Source organism: Myodes glareolus, chromosome 11 (assembly GCF_982192425.1).
Source record: "Myodes glareolus chromosome 11, mMyoGla1.1, whole genome shotgun sequence".
Taxonomy (NCBI): Eukaryota; Metazoa; Chordata; class Mammalia; order Rodentia; family Cricetidae; genus Myodes; species Myodes glareolus.
The window spans coordinates 28,564,228-28,589,347 of NC_142036.1; the positions used below are offsets into that span (position 1 = coordinate 28,564,228).

Below are 25,120 nucleotides of genomic sequence, written 5' to 3' on the forward strand. Positions count from 1 at the left end.
GTGAGGCACACTCAATACTTTAATCTGTTTGAGTTGCTTTAATGAAAAACCTGAGACTGGAAGGCACACAGACATCAGAAACTTACTTCCCACAGGTTGGAGACTGGATGTATGAGATTAGGTTCAGGTGCCTGGTGAGAGGCTGCGCTCCCCTTTCAAGGTGCAATTGTCACTGTGACCTCTAGAGAGGAGGATGATAAGACCTGCTGTGGTGAATGGGTGGAAAGGAAAAAGGGTTTGACACTGGAGGATGACTTCACCCCTTAAAGGCCTCGCCTTTAAAGATCACATTAGCCAACAGCTGTCACATTTGAACCACAGCTTAGCTCCCCTTAAAGATGCAAGGTGGAAAGCAGGCTGGACAGTTCTGTAGGGGCCCAGAAAGTTGAGTTAAATCTCTAGGACCTACATGGTCATAAGAGAACCGACCCTTACAAATTATCTTTTGACCTCCACTTAAGGACTATGCTTACATATACATGTGTATGTGTGCGTGCACATACAAACACTGAACACATGAAAAAGATAGAAGATGATTTCTTTGCTGTTTTTAAAATTATGTAGAGAAATACAAACCCATTGTTTAATTGGTAGAATCCCTTGTTTTATTCCTGCAGTGTCTCTGGGGCATCCTGGATTCTGAACTTCTCTGTCCTCTGTTCTGTGCTTCACGTCTCTTGCTTCATGGCTCCTCCTTGTTCTGCCTCTCAATGTTGAACATTCGCTCAACAACAGGACACCAGTTCTCTCCTTTATGCTAAGGGTGGAACATTGCTATTATCTTAGTATTTATTTTCCTCTTCAGAACATTGACTTGAGGAGTTTATTTGCTAATGATGATAAGTTTGACCTCTGTAGCAGGCATGTACGATAGATGTGACCTCTGTAGCAGGCATGTACGATAGATGTGACCTCTGTAGCAGGCATGTATGATAGATGTGAGGTGTCCAAGGTTGCCAATGCCCTTTAACTCATCCCTAGTCATTTGTTTTCATAAAACTTGTGGTTAACTTAGCCATTTCTGTGCTCTTACTCAGTTTTGATGTCATTCTCATGTCTTTCTTATTATAACTTAACTGCAGATTTGTGCGTGTGCATGCACACGCATGTGGAAGCCAGAGATCAACATCAGATGCCTACCCTGGTTGATTCCCACCTTCTTTCTTTGAACGAGTGTCTCTCACTGAACTCAGAGCTCACTGATTTAATGGGGTAGGCCAGTCAGCAAGTCCCAGGGATCCTCCTGTCTCTGCCCCTCTCAGTACTGGAATTAGATATGTCTGCGCTATGCCAGCTTTCTACATGGGTACTGGGGATAGTATGTGGGCCCTCAGGCTTATGTGCCAAGCACTTTACAGACCAAGCTGTCTCCATCCTCTGATGATATAATTTTTCACAATGACATTTTGAGAACTATTTTGGAATCTATAATGGTAGGTGAGAGGTGAACTCTAAATCAGTGCATGCGACATCCTCACAGATAGGACCTCTCAGATTGTTCCCAAATCCTAGACTCTAATTCTTTACCTGGTGCAGGGGAACTCCTCAGGGGGGCAGTGTATATGAGGTTTATTAGCAGACGAGAAGAGCAAGATGCATAACTGGGTCATAGTCACATTTCAAAAGCTCAACAGTCCTGTGAAGCTGCCTCCATTTCTTCATCAGTAAAAGGTGACAGAGCACAAAACAACTTTAGAAAGCTTTGGTGATGGCTAAATGGAATAATGGTTGGCAGGAACTTGGCCCAGGACCAGAAACAGAGCTCAGAGCTGCTGTCCCTTCTGAGAGGAGAGCTCACTGGCAGGCTAGCCACTCACTCAGATTTTGTGTATATGCGAATTTTTCTGGAATGTCCCACTGCCTTTGCTCCCTGGGTGCTGGCTGAATAGCCAGCCTCATTAGAATGTGCACCTGTCTCCTCAGCGGTCACCATGGAAACCATGGTGCTCAGTTTCTCAAATGTTTAGGTCTTCTTAACTCCAGACACAGCGACTTTGTCTACAGAGGGCTGTTTTGAACTCCTCAGAGGTGATTCTTAGCCATCGGCACAGCCCTTTGAGTTAGGGAGAAATGGAGGTGGTGGCTGAACACTCAGAAGAAACAGGAATGTTCTTAGAGCATTCCCATGGAGAAACGACGGATTTGGCATTTCCCCTTTGTGTTGTAGCCGCTCTTGGTTTGTTTCCTTGGTCATAGAAGAAAGGGTTGGATTGTAGCTTTTAACCCCCCTTAGCAGATTTATTATTCTATTCTAATTTATTATTGTATTCTATGTGAGGCGAGAGATTGCAATCATTTTACTGCTTGCCTACCAAACTGGGCGTGCACTCTCCTGTAACGCAGTCTAGATTACAAGGGGGAGCATGCTATTCTCTTTTGAATTGTTTCCAGAAGGCCCTTTGGAAGACTCTGGAGTGAAGCCTGAACATTTCCACATTTCACTTTTATGCTGATGGCCCATTCAGGTCCTTGCAGCATCGCCAAAGATAGGAAGTTATTCAGGAAGGTGAGCAGCCATGTCTTACATGCTCAGGGTAGCAACAAGGTCAAAGTCAAGGTGTTGGACCAGATGAAGCTCTAGGTTTGAGGGAGAACCTGCTTCCAAGTGCATTCATATTCGGAAAACAGTTAATTCCTGCATTACTTTTCCTGGGTTGGGTACTCTTCCTATTCATCTTAGATGGAGAAAGAAATGCCAAACCAAAGCAACAATTCCATCTAAGCCTACCTGAGTTTGGGGTTGCCTCCAGGAGCGTGCACGAAGGGTTACTTCCGGAAGCGTGAGCGACGCAGGCAGCTGCATGACTCCAACCCCTGTCCTCTGGGGTGACAAATGACACAAGCTGCACAGTGCAGCTCCCTGCGCAGATTGTGGGTAGCTAGGCTACCGACGAGCCTCCTTCCCAGGGGTTGCTTACTGATTTTTAAACCTCAGCAGGGTCCTCACAAATATTGTGGATTTCATGAGTTGCGATCCTCTCTGCATTCCCCCCCCCCCCAAGGCCATGTTTCCATCTGGAAGAAATAGCTACAAATGTGGTTCTTTGTGGTTGTAGAAGAGAAAACCCGGTTTCCTTGATGGTTTATAAGTAGGAGCCTTTAGTTAGGTTTTGTTCTTGTGCTGTGAAGAGGCAACATGACCACAACAGCTCTCATAAAGAAAACATATAATTGGGGTGAATCAACTACGACTTCAGAGGGTCAGTCCCTCATCATCATGGCAGGGAGTATGGCAGCGTGCAGGCAGATATGGTGTTAGTTACATCTTGACATGCAGGCCACAGGAAGTCTGCTGAGCACTCAGCTGTATCCTGAGCATAGGAAACCTTAAAGCCCGCCCCCACAGTGACACACTTCCTCTAAGAAGACCATTCCCACTCCAAGAAAGCCATGTCTCCTAATAGTGCCACTCCCTATGAGATTATGAGGGCAAATTACATTCAAACTACCACATCTCATAAATTTGTAACGATATCATCACACAAAATACATTTAGTCCATTTTCAAAAGTCCCCTTAGTCTATCACATTCTCAACAATGTTTAAAAGTACAAAGTTCAAAGTCTTTTCTGAGATTCATACAGTCTCTTAACTGTAATTCCCTATAAAGTAAAAATAAGAAAGAACATCCCATATTTCTAATATATAAAGGCAAAGGATATACATTACCATTCCAAACCACAGGGAAGGGATCATAGTGAAAATACTGGGCCAAAGCAAGAACAAAACCAGCTGGGCAAACTCTAAACTCTGTATCTCCATATCTGATGCCAAAACACTCTTCGAATCTCCAACTCCATTCAGCTTTGTTGACTGGAAGACACTTCTTTCTCTTAGGTGGTTTCCGCTCCCTGTTAGCAGCTCTCCTCGGCTGGTCTCCCACAGCCCTGGCATCTTCCACATTTTAGGTTTTCCGAGGCAATCCAGGTTTCAACTTCACAGCTTCACTCAATGTCCTCTCTGGGCCTCTATTCAGGGACGACCCTGGCACATGCCTGGCCTCAGTGACTTTCTTTGGGCATGGAGACAAATTCCATAACTCATTTCTTCTGTCCTTAACTCCAAAGTCAGAACCACATGGCCAAAGCTGCCAAGTTCTGTTGCTTCCTGTGGCTGGAACATGACTTCCATCATTCAGTTACATCTTGACCAGTGTTCTGTCCTTCACTGCCTAAACTTGGCTGTGATGAAACTTTCTCTGTGGACTAGGCTTGCCTCAAACTCAGAGATTTACCAGCCCACTTCTTCCCAGTGCTGGAATTAAAGGTGTGCCCCGCCATACCCAGCTCTAAGCTTCTCTTTAGTTCCTTTTTACAAGTTGAAGACGTAGCTGGGTGAGATCTTGCTCTGAGATCATCATTCCCTTGGTTTTATTTCTTAATCTGTTCATCTCCTTGAACACAGGATTTAGCTTTATTCCACTTCCTGGTGCTCGTTCCTCCTCAAAATTTCCATTTTGTAATTTACCCTGCTCAGCTTGCTCCTCTTCATTGTAAATCTTTATTAGAGCTGCCACTAAAACCACACGAAAGAGTCTATAATATTTATTTTGAGATTTCCACTGTCATTTGAACTAATCCAAAGCTTAATCCAAAATTCTTCACTTTAGCCTCAGGTGGACTCTTCAGATAAGGGCAAAAGGCAGTCATTTTCTTCACCAAAATATTGCAAGGAAAATCTCTAGGCCATATACTAAAAATTTTCTCTGAAATTTCTTGAGTGAGCCTCCAAGAGTTCAAATAACTTATCACTTCTGTCTTCCACGTTCCTACTAGTATAGTCCATTAAGTAGTGCTTAAAGCATTCCACTGCTTTCATAAGCCAAGGTACCAAAGTCCAATTTCCTCCAAACAAAAACATGGTCAGGTTAATCACAGCAATACCCCAGTCTCTGGTACCAACCTGTTTTAGTTAGGGTTTTTATTGTCATGAAGAGACACTATGACCACAACCACTCTTATAAAGAAAACATTTAATTTGGGTGGCTTGATTATGATTTCAGAGGTTCAGTCCATTATCCTCATAGCAAGAAGCATGGCAGCATGCAGGCAGATGTGGTGTTGGTTACATCTTGATATGCAGGCCACAGGAAGTCTACTGAGACACTTGGCATAGGAAACTTTAAAGCCTGACCCACAGTGACACACTTCCTCCAACAAGGCTATACCTATTCCAACAAAGCCACACCTCCTAATAGTGCTGCTCCCTATGAAATTATGGGGGCCAATGACATTCGAGCTATCACAGAGCCATTTTCTCAGTGTAGCCCAAATGCTTTATTGCACACCCCCCCACCCCCCCAGCTTCAAAACCAAGGATGCTCTGGATCCTCCTCATACTTTGGATAACCCTGGCTTCCACTCTGGCCCAGCTGGGGGAAAGGTCTCTGCTTTTGAAGACTCAGAGATTAGATTAAGCCAGTGACCATAATCTGTCTTAAAGGTCAGCCCTATTACATTACGTAATTACGGGAGCAATAGGCCACTGTGTCACAGGGCCTGGGCTCTGGAGCAGTGTATCATCTACAGGCCTCACAGACATTCTGTCTTCGGCACTGGATTTATGAACATGCTTCATGTTAAGAAACCTCCCCCCATTTCCCCAACCATTACCACTTTCCATTTCTATAAAAAACAAATGAGAGTTTGCCCTTCCTGCTGCCTCACTTCCCTGACAACATTTGGTGGTGTCTGCAGACTTTCCAACCAGTGTGTTGTGGTCGCTCCCTATTTCAATTTGCTCTTCCCAAATGACATATGACACGGGATATATTCTCACATGTGTATCTGACAGCTAATCTCTATTAATGTCTAAGTCAAGTTGTTTTTTTGAATTGTTGAGTTTTAAGTATTTTGATTATTAGATGTGACTTTAGAAAATATTCTGTGTAACTTGTCATTTTATTCTCCTAACTACATCGTTTGCACAACAGTTTTTTTTCACACAATCTAGTATATTGACCACTTTCTTCATGTGTGTGCCTTTGGTATTTATTCAAAAGATTATTACGAGCCCTGCCCAAAGTCAGCTAGGTTTCTTCTGTTATCTGGGTGTTTCTTAGTTGCATAGTTCCAATTTAAGTTCTTGTTACTTGCTGAGTCAATTTTTGTGAAGGGTATAAGGTCTGTTGTATTGTTTGCATATGTACTGTGTGTGTATATGTGTAGACAGGTGTGCACACATGCATAAGCATGGCTTAGTTTTTTCTTTTTCTGTCTCATCCAGTAGAAATGGATCACTTGACCATTCCCAGCTGTGAGAGAGGTTAGGAAGGCAAGCATCCAACAAAGGGCAATTGAATTGACTTTGACCAATGACTCTTAATGTGTAGTCTTTCAGCAGTCTGCATCATTACCTTCTGGAAACGCGTTAGACACGGATATTCTTGGAGGGTTTGAAGCTCAGTGATCTGTATTTACCAAGCTCTCCAGGTGATTCTGGTACTTGCTGGAATTGGAAAACCCTAGGAGTAAAGGAATTATCTCCCATCTCTTGGGACTGAACACATTATTTGAACGAGTGGAATTTGAATTCTGTGAGCTGAGAAGGCAGGACAAGCAAGTATCAGCATTTACTGGTGTCAGTCAACAGGAAGTCATACGAGTCACTTTTTAGGAAACTCTCTATTTTTCCTGTGTGTCATAAACTGGCTGGTCTTTAGATCCTTGGGTCAACTAGGACAGGCTGGTGGTATGTGCTCTAGGAACAAACAATCCTGCCTTACCCCTACCCATGCCAGATTTGAAGCCTACACAAGAGGAGAGCTGGAAACCTCACACTGGCTTTTGACATCCAGGGAGACTGTTGTCTTGAGATGGTCACTCATCCCCAAAGGAGATAGAAATATTTGTGAATATGGAAAATGATATTGGCATATTTATTTCTTGGGTGGCTCTCCAGGACACCTTTAGAATGACAAACATCCTGGGAATCTAGATACAGATGGCCTGTGCCCCCAGTTTTGGGAAGCACTATTGAGTTTGTGACTCATCTTTTCACATCGGAAAAAAACTGAGCCCATCTTCTGTAAAGCCACCACCCTGAAGCCATGAGTTCAATCAGTGGCACAGTCTAGTTCTGAACCAGTGATCCTGTTTGGCCTCTTCTGAGTGAGCCAAAACTGTTTACTATCAGATGCACTGTTTTAAATACCTCACGAAGCCGATGTGGAGTTTGAGATCTTTTAGCATACCTTGCTAGTTAAGTGAAAAAAGCTCCCCCCCCCCCGCCCCGCCATCCCAAAGAGGGAAATCTGGGCAGTTAGCAAGGAAGAATAATTATTTGAGGTGGGGCAGGCCTAGTGCTAGATCTCAAGGCAGGGTTTAGAAGGGAGCAACCTCATTCCCCCCTGTGAGCTGCAGCTCTGCTGGGCAACATTGGCTGTCACTTGACAAGATGCTTTAGTGAAGCCAAAATGAGGTTTGGATTGGATACCACTCTTTTTCTTTGAGCTGGCCTCTGGCCTCTGGAGGAGGCACCTACCTTCTCTTATCAGACCAGCAAGCTTTCTGATATTTCGCCTAAAACCTAGGACACTCTTTTTCTTCCCCACCCCACAAGGATAAAATGGAAATGTTTATTGTTTATTTGTCTTTTGAGGCGAAGGAGTCTGGGTACACCTTACAAATGCTACATTGCCCTAGATCGACTGCCATGAAACTTGAGGACCCTCCCGGCCTTCCAAATACCTAAGAAAGGATGATGGTTGCTGCCCACTGCAGCCATGGTGATGTCAGGACTTGTCCTGCTGCCAAAAGTCATGTCTGGATCCGTGGTCCTGCCACAACTGGGGGCCATGCTCGTGGTCTGTGCTTTCACCAGTACCCGCGTGGCGGTCCGCGATCTGTTGTTCTCCAGCTGACTGTGAGAGTAAGGAGGCAATGGGTGCTCGGTTGAGAGGGTGGGACATGAAAGGCTTCTGTGACAACCCCTATTCCCACCCCACACCCCCAAAAGGTAATAGACAACAGGTCACCAAAGAGAACTCTTAAAATGCGTGATGGGGGTGTGCTGAAGGTGTCTCTCTACAGTTTATGGATTCTGGAAAAGGGGGAGCAGGGGTTTGGGAGTGAGGGACTCATTTTTGATGGTACCCACGTGAGTATACAGATATTACAAATTGGATGAGTGTGTGTGTGCAGGCACAGTGCATGTGTGCACACGTATATGTGTGTTTAGGTTTTTCCTTTTTGAGGGGTTACAAAGGTTGGGGTGAACTTGGAGGCACTGGGTCATGAGTGTGATGGGGGTGCATGATGTGAAATCCCCGAGTATCTGATGACAGTCTTCTAATGATGACCCACAGGCTTGTCCATCTCCATGGATTACAGGAAAGGCCAGGTGGAGGGAGGCAGGGTTCTAGAATGTTTTATCACATTCTGGGGCATGAGTCAAAGGAACACTTAGGAGAACATACTCAGCAGGTCACTTCTGTTTCTTAACATCACACCCATCAGCAAATGAATTAATATAGGATTATTGTGTCAAGCAGATAAAAACTGTTTCGGAATATGATATTTTTTCAGCTCTGTAGGTTCAATTACAGCATCTAATTTTTGTTGGTAGTGTGTCAGCATTGTACATCAGTAGGCAGGGATGAGGGCAGAGTGGTGGGCTGAGTTTTTAGTCTAAGAAAAGACTGAAGTTCAGTGGCAGAGAAAGGATGTGATATTGGTAAAGTTAGTTTATAACTTGGTGTAAGAGGGCCTGTGGAGGTGTGTGGAAATGTTTATGTTCCGATGTCACACTTACTCTAGTTCACAGAATACTCCTTACAAATTTATAGCAAGTAAGTGCAAATGTAGGATTAATGTTGCATGGTGTGAGTGTTTTTACCAGGGGGAAAATTCTGTTGTAAATATAAAGAACCTCTTTCTTTCCCTAAGGGGCTGGAAGGAGATAATGGCATAGAAAATGAAAAAGAGAAAAGACAAATATTTTTAAAGCCTTACCAACCAGATCTCTTTCAAGTTAGTTTAGGGATGTTATCTAGCATTAACGGTAGGCCTAAAATGTACATTTGGGGTGTCCTATAAATGACAATCATGAAGCAGACTACAATTTCTCTTAATGAGTGCCCGTGACACAGTTTTTCTATGGCAGTCCTTCCTCTCTTCTTCTAATGCAGGATCGCTTATGAGATAGGATAGAAAGGCAGGGGAAATTATAGGGCTGTGAGAAAGAAAAGGAGCCCCTCAATCTGGAGTCTGGTTGGAGACCTTTACCAGCAGAGAACCAAGAAATCTAGAACAGTTCATTGCCGGGGTCCAGTCTTGGCTCGAGTTCAGGTCCTGAGATCGAAAGGGGCATCAGCACAAGGAAAACTAACCACCAAGTGGATTGCACTCAAGTGACCTGGAATAGCTCAGGCCATCTTTATTTATACTTACTTATAAAATACTCTATTAAGAGTTTTTCTTATCAGGGCTACATGAACAGTTTTATTATTGACTTCTAATTTTGATTTTAAGAAATACACGATAATTTAAGGAATACTTTGTAATCATTGTGAAAGCCATCATTGGTCCCCTTTCTACTTCCCCAAATGTACCTTCTCACCCCTCCATAACCTTATTCCAGACGTAGAAAATTCAGCACTTTTGCAGGCTTTACTAAATATTGAGCCAGACGCATCCTGCTCTCGTAGCACTGATGTCAGCTGGCGGCGACTTCCAGTTACAAAGCTAAAAAGTAATAGACAAAGGTACATTGCTTTAAGGGCAATAATATTCAAACCCAGACAGTTCTTTCATATCTGCAAGATATGCTTTAATACATTTCCCTTTTCTACAAGAGGGTCCCATGTCTCACTCTCTCTGTAAAAGGCAGATTTTAAAAAGAGTGTAAAAGACACTCTTCCTATCTCACTATGCCACACTTCTTCCATCAATATAAGCTCCGATGTATGGCAAAGATGGATCCCTCCAATCACATTCTGCATTGTATTTTTTTCCTCTTGGAACATGCCAGATCCTACCAATAATTCTGTGCTTGGTGTCCAGGGAGCTTACTCTCAACAGCTGGCACTATGTCTGTTCTTGAGGCTTTTCCATGTTCTGTGTATGCATGCCTTACTCCCCTTTACGGAACTGTAAGGTCTTGTTGATGTTCTAAGTGTTGTTATAGAATATGTACATAACTATCTCTATTGAGTCAGAAAAGTTTCTAGGATTAGGAGTTGCAGTTAGTAATTCCAGATAAGAGATTCGAGAAACATTAGCCCCCTGTTGAATCTTAGGGAAGACATTCAAGAAAGAACAGAATTTCCAGGAAAAATTACAGCTGTTGCATGTGGGACTGACAAAGTAAAACTAAAAGTCACCCAAAGGTTCACCGATATAAAGAGAGAGAACAGAGTCTGGAAACTGCTTGAATTTTGCAAATTCCTGTGCTGTCTCATGGACTATTGGTCCTTGCCAAGTAAGAGTCCATTCCCGCAGGTGCCTTGCCCTGAGGAATCCCACTGGACAGGTTGTTATATGCTGATCTGAGTCTAGACTGCAAGGCTCCCAACAGTTAATGCTTGCTCATGAACCTTTCTTCACTTTAGGTCTTCAATTTTCTAGAAATTTCACTAGAAATGCACTGCACAATCTCTAGTGGCTCCTGGTTTTTTAACTTCGTAGATAGTCATCCCATCCAAGGCAGTCCCAAAGTCACTCTGTAGTCTACACACACACACACACACACACACACACACACACACACACAGAGAGAGAGAGAGAGAGAGAGAGAGAGAGAGAACACACAAAAACACAGACAGAGACACAGACATACAGAGACAGAGAACTATGCAGAGGGAGATGCAGAGAGATAGAGACAGAGAGATAAAGAATTTTCTTAATAGCCCTTTGAGATGTATCCTGAGAGCCAACAAAATTACATTCTTCAATATCTGTATTTATCTATCTATCTGGACACTTAACTGTGATTTTCCTCTTGAGAAGCTCACACCCACACTTGGATTTGTACTTTTTTCTTTTCGAGTGCCTTTCTCATAATCCCCATACTTAAAATTAACTTGAAAAATGGCATTTAATAAACTGTGACTCTTTTTATAAAAAACCTTTGTATATTAGTGCATGTATGTTTGTGTTGAGATTCCTAAGGGATTGTGGGAAATCCTTACACGACTGCAGGTGTGTCCCATCCCTGCTGCTTCAGCTGCCTTCATCTTAGTACGACTGATGTTTGGGACTGTGTAATTCTTTGGCACAGGTTTCTCTGTGTCTTTAAGGTGGGTCTGGCTTTTTCCACTGACTAGATGCAAGTGTCATCCTTGTCCACAGTTGCATCAGCCCTAGTGTCTCCAGACAGAATAAACGTCATCATAAGATAAACTTGCCCAGTTACGACCCGAGTGGACAGGAAGGGGCCAATTTGCTTTACAGTCCACGAGGTGTGCATCCTGGCCTCTCGTCAGAATCTTCCACATGAGCTGTCTAAATCAACGGTGCTACCCGCTTCTTTTGTGCTCCACCAACACTACCAAGAACACTACTCCTATTTCAGCTGGGTCCTGAAAGGGGACTTTGAAGATTTATTCTCTGGCAATGAGGTCATTTTTCACCGAGAAAGGAGAATGCCCTGAGGCTTGGCTCTGATGAGTCAGTTAGAGGGAAAGATGGATGGCTCAGCTATGATTCTTCAGCAGCAAACATCTCAGCCTTCACTTTAGCTGATGGGAACTAATTTAATGGAATAGTCTTCCATTTTCTCAGCTTATCCTTAGTAACTGACCGGTGTCCCCTTGACATTTCCTGTTGTTGTCTGAAATCAGTTCAGGGGGGTTTTAATGGATTTAAAATGCATCTTCACTCTTCTGTAAAGAGCAGAGTTCTCAAACCCTCACAAAAATATAACTAAGTAAAACACTTCCCAGACAGTGGTCAACCCCTTCCTCTCCTCTCCTCCTACTTCTTCCGTCTCTGTTTTCTCTCTCTCTCTCTCTCTCTCTCTCTCTGCCTCTCTCTCTCTCTCTCTGTGTGTGCTTGTTTATCTCTCTCTCAGTGTGTGTTTATGTCTGTCTCTCTGTGTGTATTTCTCTCTCTATCTCTCTGTCTGTCTGTCTCTGTGTGTGTGTGCCTGTTTATCACTCTCTCAGTGTATGTTTATGTCTGTCTCTCTGTCTCTGTCTCTGTCTCTGTCTGTCTGTCTGTCTGTCTCTCTCTCTCTCTCTCTGTGTGTGTGTGTGTGTGTGTGTGTGTGAGTGTGAGAGTGTATGTTTGTGTTCACAGCCATGTTTACATGGCAGTCCGATGTTAACCTTGGGTGTCATCCTTTTGGAGCTATCTGTCTTACTTTTTGCGCTAAGTCTTTCACTGGGACCTGGCAGTCACTGATGAAGGCTGGAACACCAATCCTTGGGGCTCTTCCTGTCTCTGTCTCCCCAGTGACAGGGTTACAGCGATGTGCCCCCTTGTTCAGCTTTTTCTATGGGTTCTGGGGATCAAAACTCAGGTCCTCGTGCGTATGCAGGATGTGCTTACTGAGCCACGGCCCCAGCTTCGGCTTCTTTAATGTTTTAAAGGTAACTTTAACACTGTCTCTCTTTCTGGCAAACTTTGACAGCATATAACTGGGGTATTTATTTGTTCTTTAGGATGAGAAATCACTCGCGAAACCGGGTTTGTAGGGGCCCTTGCAGGGGGTCGTGGGTTTGTCATTAGCTGAGGTCGGGATGAGTATTGTGGTACTTCAGAACTGGTGCCGGTGTTCATCCGCTCTGAGGGTTTACGGTGTGCAAGATTCAGGGCTGCTCTCTTTACCCAGAATAAATAGATGGTGTAGCTCCAAAACATCACCATCCTTCCAATGTAATGAGATCAGGATAGTTTGCCTGATTCTGTGATCTATCCAAGGTCTATCCAGGCAATAACTGTGAGAGAAAATATGCCGGCCCAGGTCCCCTTACCCCAGAGTACACAAATCGACACAGCCAATTCTTCTCTCTTTCTCTTGTAAGCGTCACTAGTGGCTGACAGTCCAAAAAAAAAGCTGAGAGGTTTCATAAGATCTGGGGATAGATAATACAGACATTTGAGAGCAAGCTGATACTGTTGTTGCATTTATCCATTTTCAATGAGTTTAATTTTATTCTCTCATCGTGTTGAATTGGATCATAGCTTCTGCTTCTCTTTACGAACCCATGGTGTCTCCCTAAGCAGTTCACGTTTAGTGAGTATCTCCATGTTCATCTCCTCCATTGTGGAGTTTAATTTAAGATTTGAACAGCTCTTGTTCCTGCTGGATGCAGCCATGCAACCAACACAAGCTAGATTTATAGAAGTGAGGCCTATACAGTCCCAAAAGCTGATTGATTCTGATAATCTTCCAAATACTTCATAGATGGGACTATCCTCTACTCTGTTCTTCCAGTCAGTTGCTGTGCTTAGTACCACCTATTCTACAGAAGAAAATGAAGGGCACAGCTCAGAGCCAAGCCTCCTGGGGAGCTGAGACATCTGGCCTTGCCTTCCAAAGGCATTCTCCAGGTTCTAGACTCTTTGGTTTGCTAACCCCAGCGTCGCACTAAAAGAGTTTAGAAGGTCATGGAGTTGGATAGGAACAGTAAGACTTTACTTTCCATTAGAGACTTGACTCAGTCCTAACCCCAGGGTCTGCTTTGCTAGGCTGGAATGTTTCTTCCTTTCAAGAACCGTTTGTGTCTTTGAGGTTTTGCTAGCCTTCCCCAAGGCTTCTGAGCTCTCATGAGTTCTGTTGTCTGCTTTGCTAGCACTTGTAACCTTCTTTTTCATTCCAGAAAGGAGATTCACCATGAGGTGGAAAAATTAGCAATAGTGGACTATTTGTTTACAGGAAATAGAATATATAGTCTGACCTTGTGGTTATTAAAAATCCTCTCTCTTGCGGTAAGTCCTACCAGCTGAAGTAGTATGACATCTCTGTCTCCCATTGTCTCAATGAAGTTGGTTGGAGTGTCATATTCAAAACAAGATATTCTATGACGAATTTCCAAACTGATTTTATCTCCAGGTTGTAATCCTTAAAGCCACCGGTCTAAAAGGAAGCAGGTGAACCACCTTATCTATACCCTTGCTTTGTTTGCAGCTCCCTAAGTGAGACTTGTAGGAGTTTATCCAAAAGCATTGTCCAGCAGAGGGCACCACTTAGAAAATTGTGTGGGAATTCACTGTCTGCTTGGTCTTGTCTACTGAAGGGCCGACCACTTTCTAGAACCCCAGGAGTTCTATTCATTAAAATGTTTTATATCTTCCCAATTTGGGGCTACTTGAAATCCAGGAATGTATTAGTTCTGCCCCCATGGTAATCTGCATCTAGAATTAACGGCAACTCTTGAGTTACTAATGTAACGAGAGTGTTTTATTAGCACTCTCGTTTTTACTGACATCGTAAAATCAACTTAATAGGCAGATGAATTCCCGTGTTATCCCTTCATCACCAGTTTTCATAGGCTAGTGTGGTTCTTCTGCAAGGCACTGACTTAGTAGGGTGATTATGTTTGGCTCCTCCATAAAACTCTTTGTTTATTTTAGACTAAATTTATTGATGCGAAAAATTCTTTCTCTCTGTGTGTGAGGGTTTATGTTCATGCTATGGAGCCCAGAAGCTGATATCCCCAGGTGTCTTCCTTGGTGAGTTTTTTTTTCTTCTTTCTTCCTTTCTTTCTTTCTTTCTTTCTTTCTTTTTTTTTGAGACAGGTATTTTATTGAACCTAGAGTGTGCCAATTTGTCTAGACTGCCTGACCAGTTGAGCCCCCAGGCTCTAGAATTGTAGGGTTCAGCGCTGTAGCTGGCTTTTACATGGGGTGGGTGTTGGGGATATGATCTTAGTTCCTCGTGTGTGCTCAGCAAGTCTTTTACAGACTGAGCCATCTCCCCAGCTCTCCTTTTTCTGTTTTCTTTTATATTTTGAATTTAGCATCATGCTAATTGTTATGGTTTGGGTCTGACATGTTCTTTAGATGTTCATGAATTGAAGATTTGGTCTCCAATTCAGTAGTATTCAGAGATGACTGGATTATTAGGGTTTTAAAGTCATCAATGGATTAATTCACAGATGGGATCTGTGGTGGTTTGAATAGGCATGGACCCCATTGACTCATTGAATACTTGGTTCATCGGGAATGACATTATAAGAAGTGTGACCTTGTTGGGGTAGGTGTGACCTTGTTGGAGGAAGTGTGTCACTGTGGAGGTGGGCTTTGAGGTCTCATAAGCAAAAGCTTTGCCAGTGTGTCTCTGTGTTTACTTCCTGTTGCCTGTGGGTCCAGATGTGGAACTCTCAGCTCTTTCCTAAGCCCCATGTCTGCCGGTGAGCCGCCATGCTTCTCGCTGTGATTATAATGGACTAAACTTCTGACATTGAAAGTGACCCCAATGAAATATTTTTCCTTTAAAAGAGTTACCACAGTCATTGTGTCTCTCCACAGCAATAGAAACCCTAACTAAGACAGATTCATAGCTAAATGAACTATTAAGAGGTAGGACTTGGCTGAGAAAGTAGGTCACTAGGGCTATGACTTTGGAGAGGTTGTCTTGTTCCTTTGGGCTTCCTTTGTGCCCTCTCATTGTATCATTGTTGCTGTAAGGCAAGCAGCCTCCTTTGACACTTACAGAGTAAGGCTCTGGTTCACCTCTTACCCAAAGTAATGGGACTGGCTGACTCAAAGAGGAAGTCAGAATACATTTTTCCTTCTTCATTTTTCTCCAATATTATGTCACAGTGACAGAAAGCTTACTATACTACTTCTGTACACCAAGAAAATAAGAAAATAACCATTCACTGGTGTAGCGTACAAACTGGCACGCCCTGCTATTGAGTCTGCCCGTACTGGAGCTGGGTGTGTGATCTGTGTGTTTACAAGAGCGTGGAGCCTTGGACAATGCCTACGTGACTGGTATGTGAGAAACCACTGAGGAATTCTGAATTGCTTTAGGGCTTTTTGGCCTTAGGGAAGTAAAGCTACTCAGTGTAGACATTGTTACTGAGAGAGGTACTGACTTCTGAACTGTTGCTCCCTTGGGAGGTGGTGGTATCACAGGCACATTCAGTCATACTGATGCACTGCCAGTAGCAGGCTTTCTCTCACTTTAAACGTTTTTAATGTACGTATGTGTGTATATACACGTATGTGATTTGTTGAGTAGCTGCTTAGTCCAGAAATAATCACACAGAAACTATATTATTTATATTATTATTTATATCACCATGTGACTGTGGCTTACCTGGTAAAGTTGCGTCCAGCTTCTGGTGTCTGTCTCTAGTGGGGCTACATGGCTTCTCCCTGACTTTGCCTCCTCTCTCTCTCTCTCTCTCTCTCTCTCTCTCTCTCTCTCTTTCAGCCTGGCTTTACTCTGTTAAGTCATTGGCTGAAAGCAGCTTCTTTATTAATCAATAAAACATATTCACAGCATATATCACCTCCCACATCATATATGTGTATATTTTGTGTGTGTGTGTATGTGTGTGTATGTGTCTACGCGTGTGCAAGTGTATCTGGGTGTGAGTGCCAGTGTGTGGAGGTCAGAGGTCATCTTTGGGTGCATTTTACAATCACCGTCTACTTTATTTTCTGAAGCAGCTTTTTTGAACCCAGAGTTTGCCAAATCAGATAGCCTGGCTGGTCACCGAGCTCCAGGGATTCTCCTGTCCTCCCGTCTTTGCCCCTAAGCACTGGGGTCACAGGTGTGCCCTGCTATACTCTGCTGTATATGGGTGCTGGGAATCTAAATTCAAGCTCCCAGGATGTTCAGGAAACTCTTTCTTGACTGAGCGATCTCCCTCATTCCTGGACTGCTGATCTCTTGGACTGAGTTCTGCCTAGGACATGAGCATGTCCTGTGGAGGTGACACTTCTTATTTCCGGGGCAACACTTTGCTCTGACATTCCGAGAAGGGCTGCATTTGTGCATTACAGCATGCATGATCTGATGGCTTTAGCCATGGCTTAGATGCCTTCTGCTGAGGTTTAGGTTTTGTTAGCATGCAACTCTAGTTCTCGAGCTGTGTGCGGTGCAGGGGCCTGAGGTGCAGTTTTCAGTAACTAGAGTTCTCTTGTTATGGTAAGCAACACATCTCCTTCACATTGTGTTACCCCTTTTCAATTATGAATAGAACATTCATCAACAATTCACTTCAAAGAATAGTGTCAGCTGGTATGAAAGTGTATGTTTTGTGGGAATCAGATTTTTTTTAACATTCAGAAGGTATTTTCATATGGTTAAAGTACATTGACTTTCTAATCAGTACTCTGTTTCTATATCATTTGTTTTTCTTCATGAAATTAACATTTTAAAATTACATTTATGTGTGTGTCTGTGCGTGTGTGTGTGTGTGTGTGTGTGTGTGTGCATGTGCACTCCCTGTACATGCAAATGTGCAGATCAGAGGCTAACTTGCAGGGTTGGTTCTCTCCTTCAATCATGTAGGTCCTGGGGATGGAAGTCAGGTTGTCAGGCTTGGTAGAAAGTACCTTTATCTGCTGAACCACCTTGCTGACCCCCCTCTTGGTCATGGTCATCTTTACATGGAGGTTCCCTTTCCTGATAAAATCATTCTGGCAGAGGCGCTTTGATGAGACATGGCTCACAGCACCTATGATGAGTGCCCCTTAACCACCTGTTCACTCCAGCTCCAGGGGATCTGACACCCTTTCTAGCCTCCACGGGCACGACATTCATTTTCACATACTCACATGCAGACACATAATTAAAAATAAAAATAAATCTTGACACTATCTCAGATATTAGCTGAATATCTATTTCATTATTTTTATTATAATAATGTAACACAGTATGAACTGTTCCACCTCATTCTCAAGTGTCTGGTTCCGTGGTAGTAATTATATTCACATTGTTGCACAATCATTGCCATTATCCATCTCCAAAACTTAATCTTTCCCCAAATCAAGCTGTACTCATTTGGCAATAATTTCCACCTTTTTCTTCCCTCCCATTCCTGGAAACCACCATATATTTTTCTTTCTTTCTTTACTATTTTTCTTTGAGACAGGGTTTTACTGTGTAATCCTGGCTGTCCTGGAACTAGCTTTGTAGACCAGGCTGGCCTCAAACTCACAGGGATCTGCCTTGCTTCTGCCTCCCAAGTGCTGGAATTAAAAACATGCACCACCACTGCCTGGTTCACTATATATGTTTTAAAAGATTTATCTTTTGATTTTTATATGATTGAGTGTTTGCCTGCATATATGTCTGTGCACCATATGCATTCAGGGCCCACAGAAGCCGGAAGAGGCCTTCGTTAGTTGCAGGAAACCATAAGAAAGTTTTGCAGGCTCTTGCTCATAGGCTGAGTGTCGCTTGCATCTGTCTTACCTTGTTAGTGGATTACGATCCTCAAAGCAGAGGGCTTTTGGAGCTTCGTGCTGTACCAGGCTTGTCTTGCATCCTTCAGTACCTGATTGGTGCTGAGCTCAGTGTGTTCGAAGGTGTGAATAGTGTGTGTTCACAGTGTGAACAGAGGTATTCAATGAACACAGGCTCAATTGACTAGAGGACAAAGGGAAATGAGTCAGGTTTGATACCCAGGGTTTGTAGGGTATGTGATTTTCTGGGCAGACTGACCGGAGAGGAGAGGCTTGCTGTGGTTCCTCTGACTTACCCTTCCAAGGAGTGTGTGTTGGGGTAGGGAAGTAGAGGGAGAAACAGAAGAGACAGGCAGGCAGTGGGGCTTAGGCCTGGGGCAAAATTTCAGCTGTCATTCACTGCCCTGGGAAGAGAAGTTGAGAAAGCCTTGACTCAGAGAGCTCTTTGCAAAGTCAAAAAGAAAAGGGAGACTAAATGTGGCTGGTTGTTGGGCTTAGTTGATTTCTCTGGGCCCCAAAGATCATGTCTCTGTCTTTGTGTCTGTGGAAAGGGATGGTGGCATTCTCCAAACTCACCTGTCCTTCACTGCCTCCAACTGTTTATGCGGAAATCCTACTCTCACAAGAGATTCTGGGGGTGTGGGGGAGGGAATGCGTAGACAATTTAGACCATGTGGCAGTTGCCTCACAGCTTGTCTGTGCTTTTGCTGTGCATTAAATAAGGCCACTTTGCATTTTTTTAATCAACTATAAAAATGGTGTCAAAAGACACCAGAGGAGGAGCTAAGTCTCTTCCACAAAGATGGCGGATCCTTCTCGCCTCAGCAAGAAACCCGGAAGATGGATTTTGTTGAGGTCAAATGATGTGTCTCCCATCTTTCTCGTGTAATTTCCAACAATTCTCTACTTAGCATTATTCCATTTACCTCTTTCCCCATTCCTTGGCAGAAAGGAATTTTGCTGTGAGCAGTAGCAACCATCCCTCTCCCTGAGCCTGGGCAGTGGTTAGAAGGACTGACTGGTGCTGGGTCATTGCCATTGGTGTTGGGCTGTCTACGAATCTACTCCTGGCTCTACTGCTGATGAGGTGCACATAAGTATTGTGTGTTTACATTTCCCATACGTCTTTTCCTTCTAGTGCCGATACTGCTTTGCTGATTACTTCAGACAGTTAGAAATTCGGATATATGTCACCACTTTAAAAAAGGAAAAGGAACTTCTGTTTGGTTTTAAAAATAGGGTGCAAGAAGCTTTGGTGTGTTTTCTTTAAAAGAAAAAAAGAATTTTTACCAAGTACTGTAACAGATTTGGCACTAAGAGCGAACCAGAAAGCAAATATCAACATTTAGGATGAAGTGCACGGCATATAAACGCCATATGGCGTGCTTGCAGGGTGTTCCTGCCTTCTTGGCACCCATCCTGATGCTGCGCCTTGCCTCTTGCCGCTGCTGCTCTGCTTCTGTCTTGATTCCTCTTAGCCCTGAGATGGGGCGGGGCTCTCACCTACTAACCCTTTGCCGGCTTGTTAACCTTTCCCTCACGGACGAAGGGAAGACCCTCCAGATGGCTCTGGGAATGTGCGACACCTGCTTCTGTGAGCCACCATCAGATGGTTTGAAGACTTGACAGGATTGTCTCCTGCCTAGGAAATGGGCTCCTGTTTCTTCCTGTCTACCTTCTTTCTTTTTAAAAAAACATTATTTAGTAATCACAGCAGTGGCAGTGGGGTAGGGACAGTGATAGCCTGAAGAATACTTTTCAGAAGCCTAAACTCAAGTGCAGCTGGGATCTTGATGTTTCTACAGGAAAGAATTCTGGAATGAGCCAACATGAAGCAGAGAGATTATTGAGAGGAGCGCTTGGCATAGCTTTAAGCTTGGGAGTAAGCAGACACTCATGAAAAAGATAGTACACACTCATGTGTGGCTGTGGGCTTCTCAAGGGAGTCACACTTAAGCGTCTCAGCAGTATCGCACATGCACCTTTTGTTTCCTCTCAAGTTAGGTCTGAAAGGCTTCATGTTTTTCCCGTTTCTCTCTCTCTCTCTCTCTCTCTCTCTCTCTCTCTCTCTCTCTCTCTTTTAAAAATACATGGAATAATAGGGTGGTTCCAGAAAGGTCTTGGATAGGATTGAAACCTGAAAAAAAAAACCAAAACCATTGATAGTGAGGGTTGTACAAGGGTAATACATGACTTTGATTGTAAAGTGTGTGTGTGTGTGTGTGTGTGTGTGTGTGTGAGAGAGAGAGAGAGAGAGAGAGAGGGGGGGGGGTCTTATAAAATTGGTTGAGAGCTTGAGAAGAAGAAAGCCTACATAGTCTTATGCATGACTTATGCTGTTTTAACATTCTTATCTGGAGCGTACCTCAATAAAAGGAATATTGTCTCTGTGTAGGCAACTCTTACAGTTTAGCTGGTGACTCAGTCTGGATTCTGGAGTGCAAGAATCTCTTCCTGTCCCCATTGTCACTGGCATAGGTCTGAATCTAGAGGGCAGCAACCTCTTTAAAATAAATTCTGTAGAGACACATTAAAATAAATTCTGTAGAGTTTTATAGGTGATAGTTGATGATGGGGGCAATCAGAGGAGTTCAGAGGTGTCATATCCTGTGGTCTGCTTCTAAGAGGACAAAAAGGGGAAAGGGGGTGAAGCTTGGCCTATAGTGATCTTTTGTGTATTATTAACTTAGCACTGACCTTTCGTAAGTTTGGAGACTTTTTGGAGCATGCTCCTCTGGCTGAATGAAGCCATTGGTGATTTGAATGAGAATTATAACTCGTAGTTTCAGGAATCTGAACACTTGGTCCCCAGCTGGTGGCACTGTTTGGGGGAAGTTTAGATAGTAGAGCTTTGCTGGGGGAAGTGTGGCCCACTAAGGGTGGACCTTAAAAGCCTCCACATCACTTCCCATTGACTCACGGGGCTGTGTGCTTTTGGTGAAGAATTTGAAGTCTCAGTTTTCTACTCCTACTGCCATGCCTACTGATGGAGGCAAAGCCTCCTCTCTGTGATGGGACTCTGGAACTATAAGCTGAAATAGACTCCTTCTTCCTCGAGTTGCCGTGGTCATGGCATTTTATCATGGTAACAGAAAGGTAGCTGGAACAAAACCCAAGTAAGCCAGTAAGTAAGTAAGTGAGAGAGTGCGGTCTTCCCATTGCTGGTACCTTGAATCTGTTGGTTTCTGGAACTTCCTCTCCCTTGTTTGCTATTCTCCTGCCTCCATGCCACCATGCCCTCCCAACTCATTTTCTCTATCCTATAGTAATCCCTTATCTTTAGTTTTTATTTCTAGAAATGTCTTAAATTCAAATTATTAGATTTGATTATTAAATAGCACAAAACTACACCAGCTAGATTTCTTGTAAAGTTCGTATTGATAAACATTTTTAATTTAAAATTATTTTAAGTATGTGAGTGTTTTGTCTGCATGCAGATTTGTGTGCCATCTGAGTACCTGATGCCCATGGAAGCTAGCAGAGGGCATCAGATCCCCTGGAACTGGAGTTAAAGATGACTATCCTCTGTCAGGTTGGAGCTGTGAAGAAAACCTGGGTCCTCTAGAAGAGCAACAAGTTCTCTTAACTGCTGAGCCATCTCTCTCAAGTCCCCATTGATAGTTCTTTTTTAATTTTTTTTTTACAGTGATACATCTTTTTCGGAGTAAGAGCCATGATGGTTGTGTTTGGGGAAAGTGTGCCACTCTACCCCATAAAGTTTGAAGAGCCTTAGTCTCTACAGTGGACGTCCAACTCTGTCTCAAGACGTGGGATATTTGTGTTCCACTCATTCCCACCCTCCTCCTACTCTCAGTGTGTCAGCTCCTCAGTTCAGTAGCCCCGCACTCCCAATGCATCCTGCCGACACAAACAACGGCATTCATGTTGTCCTCTTGGAGTTGTGTGATTGACACCTGCTAGTCCTATCAGCTTGAGAGCAGGGTGATGTCAGCTTTCCTCCCTGCTTGTCACTTTATCTACAGGAGCTGCCACAAAGTTGGACACTCAGAGGACTCTTAATCCACAGTTTGGTGGATAAATGAAAAAAGAACATTACTAAATCTAACCTCACATATCTTGATATGGAAAATGACAGCAGATGCAAATATTGCCAGTAGAAGAGGAGAGACCTTATCTTTTGAAGTATAGCTGGTTCGAGTATAGTATGACTCCTCTAAAGAACTGGCCCCATCTCATAATGTTTATTACAAATAATATTTATGTGTCAGTCTTTCATCTCATCGGATGACATAAGTGTAATTCGGCAGACTTGTCGACTCTCTTAAAGTAAAAAGTTTGTTTTCAGTTGGTAGTTTGGAAACACATAATATCCCCCCTTTTCAGAAAATAATAGAATTTTATTACACTGAAGTGAATGCTGTAGCTAGTACAGCTTACTAGACACGTAATTGTGAAAATCCATGATTATTTCCTTGTCACATGAAGGCAAAGAGAAAATGACTTAGAGTAAAATCGATGTTTCAGTAATAAATGCTTGATCATGAGCTATTGAGAAAGCAGAGAGCTGGGGAACCTCCAAATGCATTTGCTTTCAAGGCAGACGGCCTCTGGGGGGTTGTACTGGTGACTTGGAATTTCTCTTCTTCCTTAGTGACTTGTTATTCCAAAACAGAGAACAATTCCCAGCCAGATCCAACTAACTAAAATCCAACCTTATCAAACTTTACCTTGATTTGGGACTGCGGAGATGGCTCAATTGGTAAAGCACTTGTTTCGTGAGCACAAGGACCTGGGATCAATGAAATCTGGATGTGGTAGAACACACTATAATCCAATGTGGGGAAACAGAGTCAGGAGGTCTCTCGGGACTCATTGTCCCCCTACCTGCCCTACTCAATGAGCTTCAGGACAGCCAGAGACCCTCATCCCCCCCCCACACAAAGGCCCGAGGAACAACACTGGAGTTTGTTCTTTGCTCTCCACACGCATGGGCAAGTGCACCTGTGTATACACGTGTTCCTGTATACACATAAATACACACGCACAAACCCAAATTTACCTTCATTATACTCTTGTAAAAACATCTTCCTCATGGAATGTAGAAGTTTGCATGAGAGTGGAGTTGTTGGTTCAGATGACCACACAGTTTTCTCAGGGGTGTGCTTAGAACTTCTATGAAATGTAACATCGTTATACTTTGTGGTAGAGTGTCCCTACAGCCGTGACAACCACGAACACTCCAACAGACTTATAAGCCACCTCTTATGATGGTACAGTCTAAGTGATGGTGGAGAAGAACCTTCTAGGGAGCCCTTGTGCCACATCTGGGAATCTGCCTATGTGTCTGTCTGTTTACCTACAGACAACGGAGGTCGCCTCCCCTTGGGGCAGCTCTTATGATAGTATCATTTAATAAACAGACATTATGTATGCCTGTATCTCCCCATCAAATATATTCATCTAGCGTTCCACATGATAAAGTCTTGACAGTCTTATCAAAAGCATAGATTTATTTCTCATAGATTATTTTATGTCCGCATTTTCTCCAGGAACTAAACTAGAAGGGAAATACCTGTCTTAGGGTTTCTTATTGCTGTGATAAAACACCATGACCAAAACAACTTGGGGAGGAAAGGGATTTTTTCACATGCAGATTGTAGTCTCTCATGGAGAGAAGCCAGGGCAGGAACTCAAGCAGGAACCTGGAGGCAGGAACTGAAGCAGAAGCCATGGAGGAACCCTGCTTACTGGCTTGCTCCTCATGGTTTGCTCAGCCTGCTTTCTTGTAGCACTCAGGACCACTTGCCCAGGAGTGGCATTGCCCACAGTAAACTGGGCCCACCTACATCAATTCTTAAACAAACACCATGGGCTTGCCCGTAAATATTCTCTTGATTGAGGCTCCCTCTTCCAAAACGGCTCTAGCTTGTGTCAAGTTGACATAAAGCTAGGCACTACAAGCAGAAAAATATGGCACACAGATGGAGGGGTGCATTGTGTAATAAGGAGATAGACAGAGGCGGATAGCAAGGCCTACTGAACAGCCCCACTGGCAGGGAACACGCACAGAACACAGCAGGGAAGAAATGCTAAGTTTAATGAGAGGGTGGTGATGGTCCTTCCCGCAGGAGGTGAGGCTGGAACTGGGCTCTGAGGAATGAACCAGAGTCGGATTGACATTAACAGTGTCCTACATATGGAACAACATCTCAAGGGGCCAAAGCAACGAAACAAAATCCCACTCGAAGTCAGAAGACGCGCAAGAGGTGTGCATGCCTATCACCAAGTGGAAGTCAGTACAAGATGAGTGGAGAAGGAGGCGTGATGAGGGATTTGGGGACTGGCAAAGCACCCTGTGTGATACTGTAAAGGTGGATACATGCCATTATCCATGACTGTCACTGCACAGCGCCAGGAGTGAGCGCTGGTGTAAATGACTGGGAAGTCACTGCAGAACAATCAGTTACAGCAGATGTCCCACTCTGGTAGGGATACCAGGAGAGGCTTTGTATGTGTGAAGGTGTGGGGATCGATGTTCGCTCCCCTCCATTTTCCCAGAAGCCCAAAACCGCTATATTAAAACAGTCTTGGATAACAGAGGGAACGAAAACACAAGTTGGTCTGGTATTTGAGTGACGGCAAGCATGGAAGCACCTCCAGAGAGCGGAGGGCAGAGCCACTGCTTACAGATCGGGGTGAGGAGAATCTGGAGGTGTGCAGAAGCCAGCCACGGGGCTCCCCGTCGGGTCTGCACGGGAGGAGGCACTGCCACCCTGCGGGAAGAGGAGGTGACCAAGCAGAGCGGGCAGGATGCAATTACTGAGTTGGAAGAATATCAGGTCCCCAGGGCTT

At 43.8% G+C, this 25,120-nt stretch overlaps 1 protein-coding gene across 2 annotated transcripts in view; it reads left to right on the plus strand.

The window, feature by feature from the left end:
• The window catches only part of Kcnk10 (potassium two pore domain channel subfamily K member 10), a 138,503-nt gene that overhangs the window by 88,390 nt on the left and 24,993 nt on the right, over positions 1-25,120 (plus strand). The gene's annotated exons all lie outside the window — the stretch shown is intronic.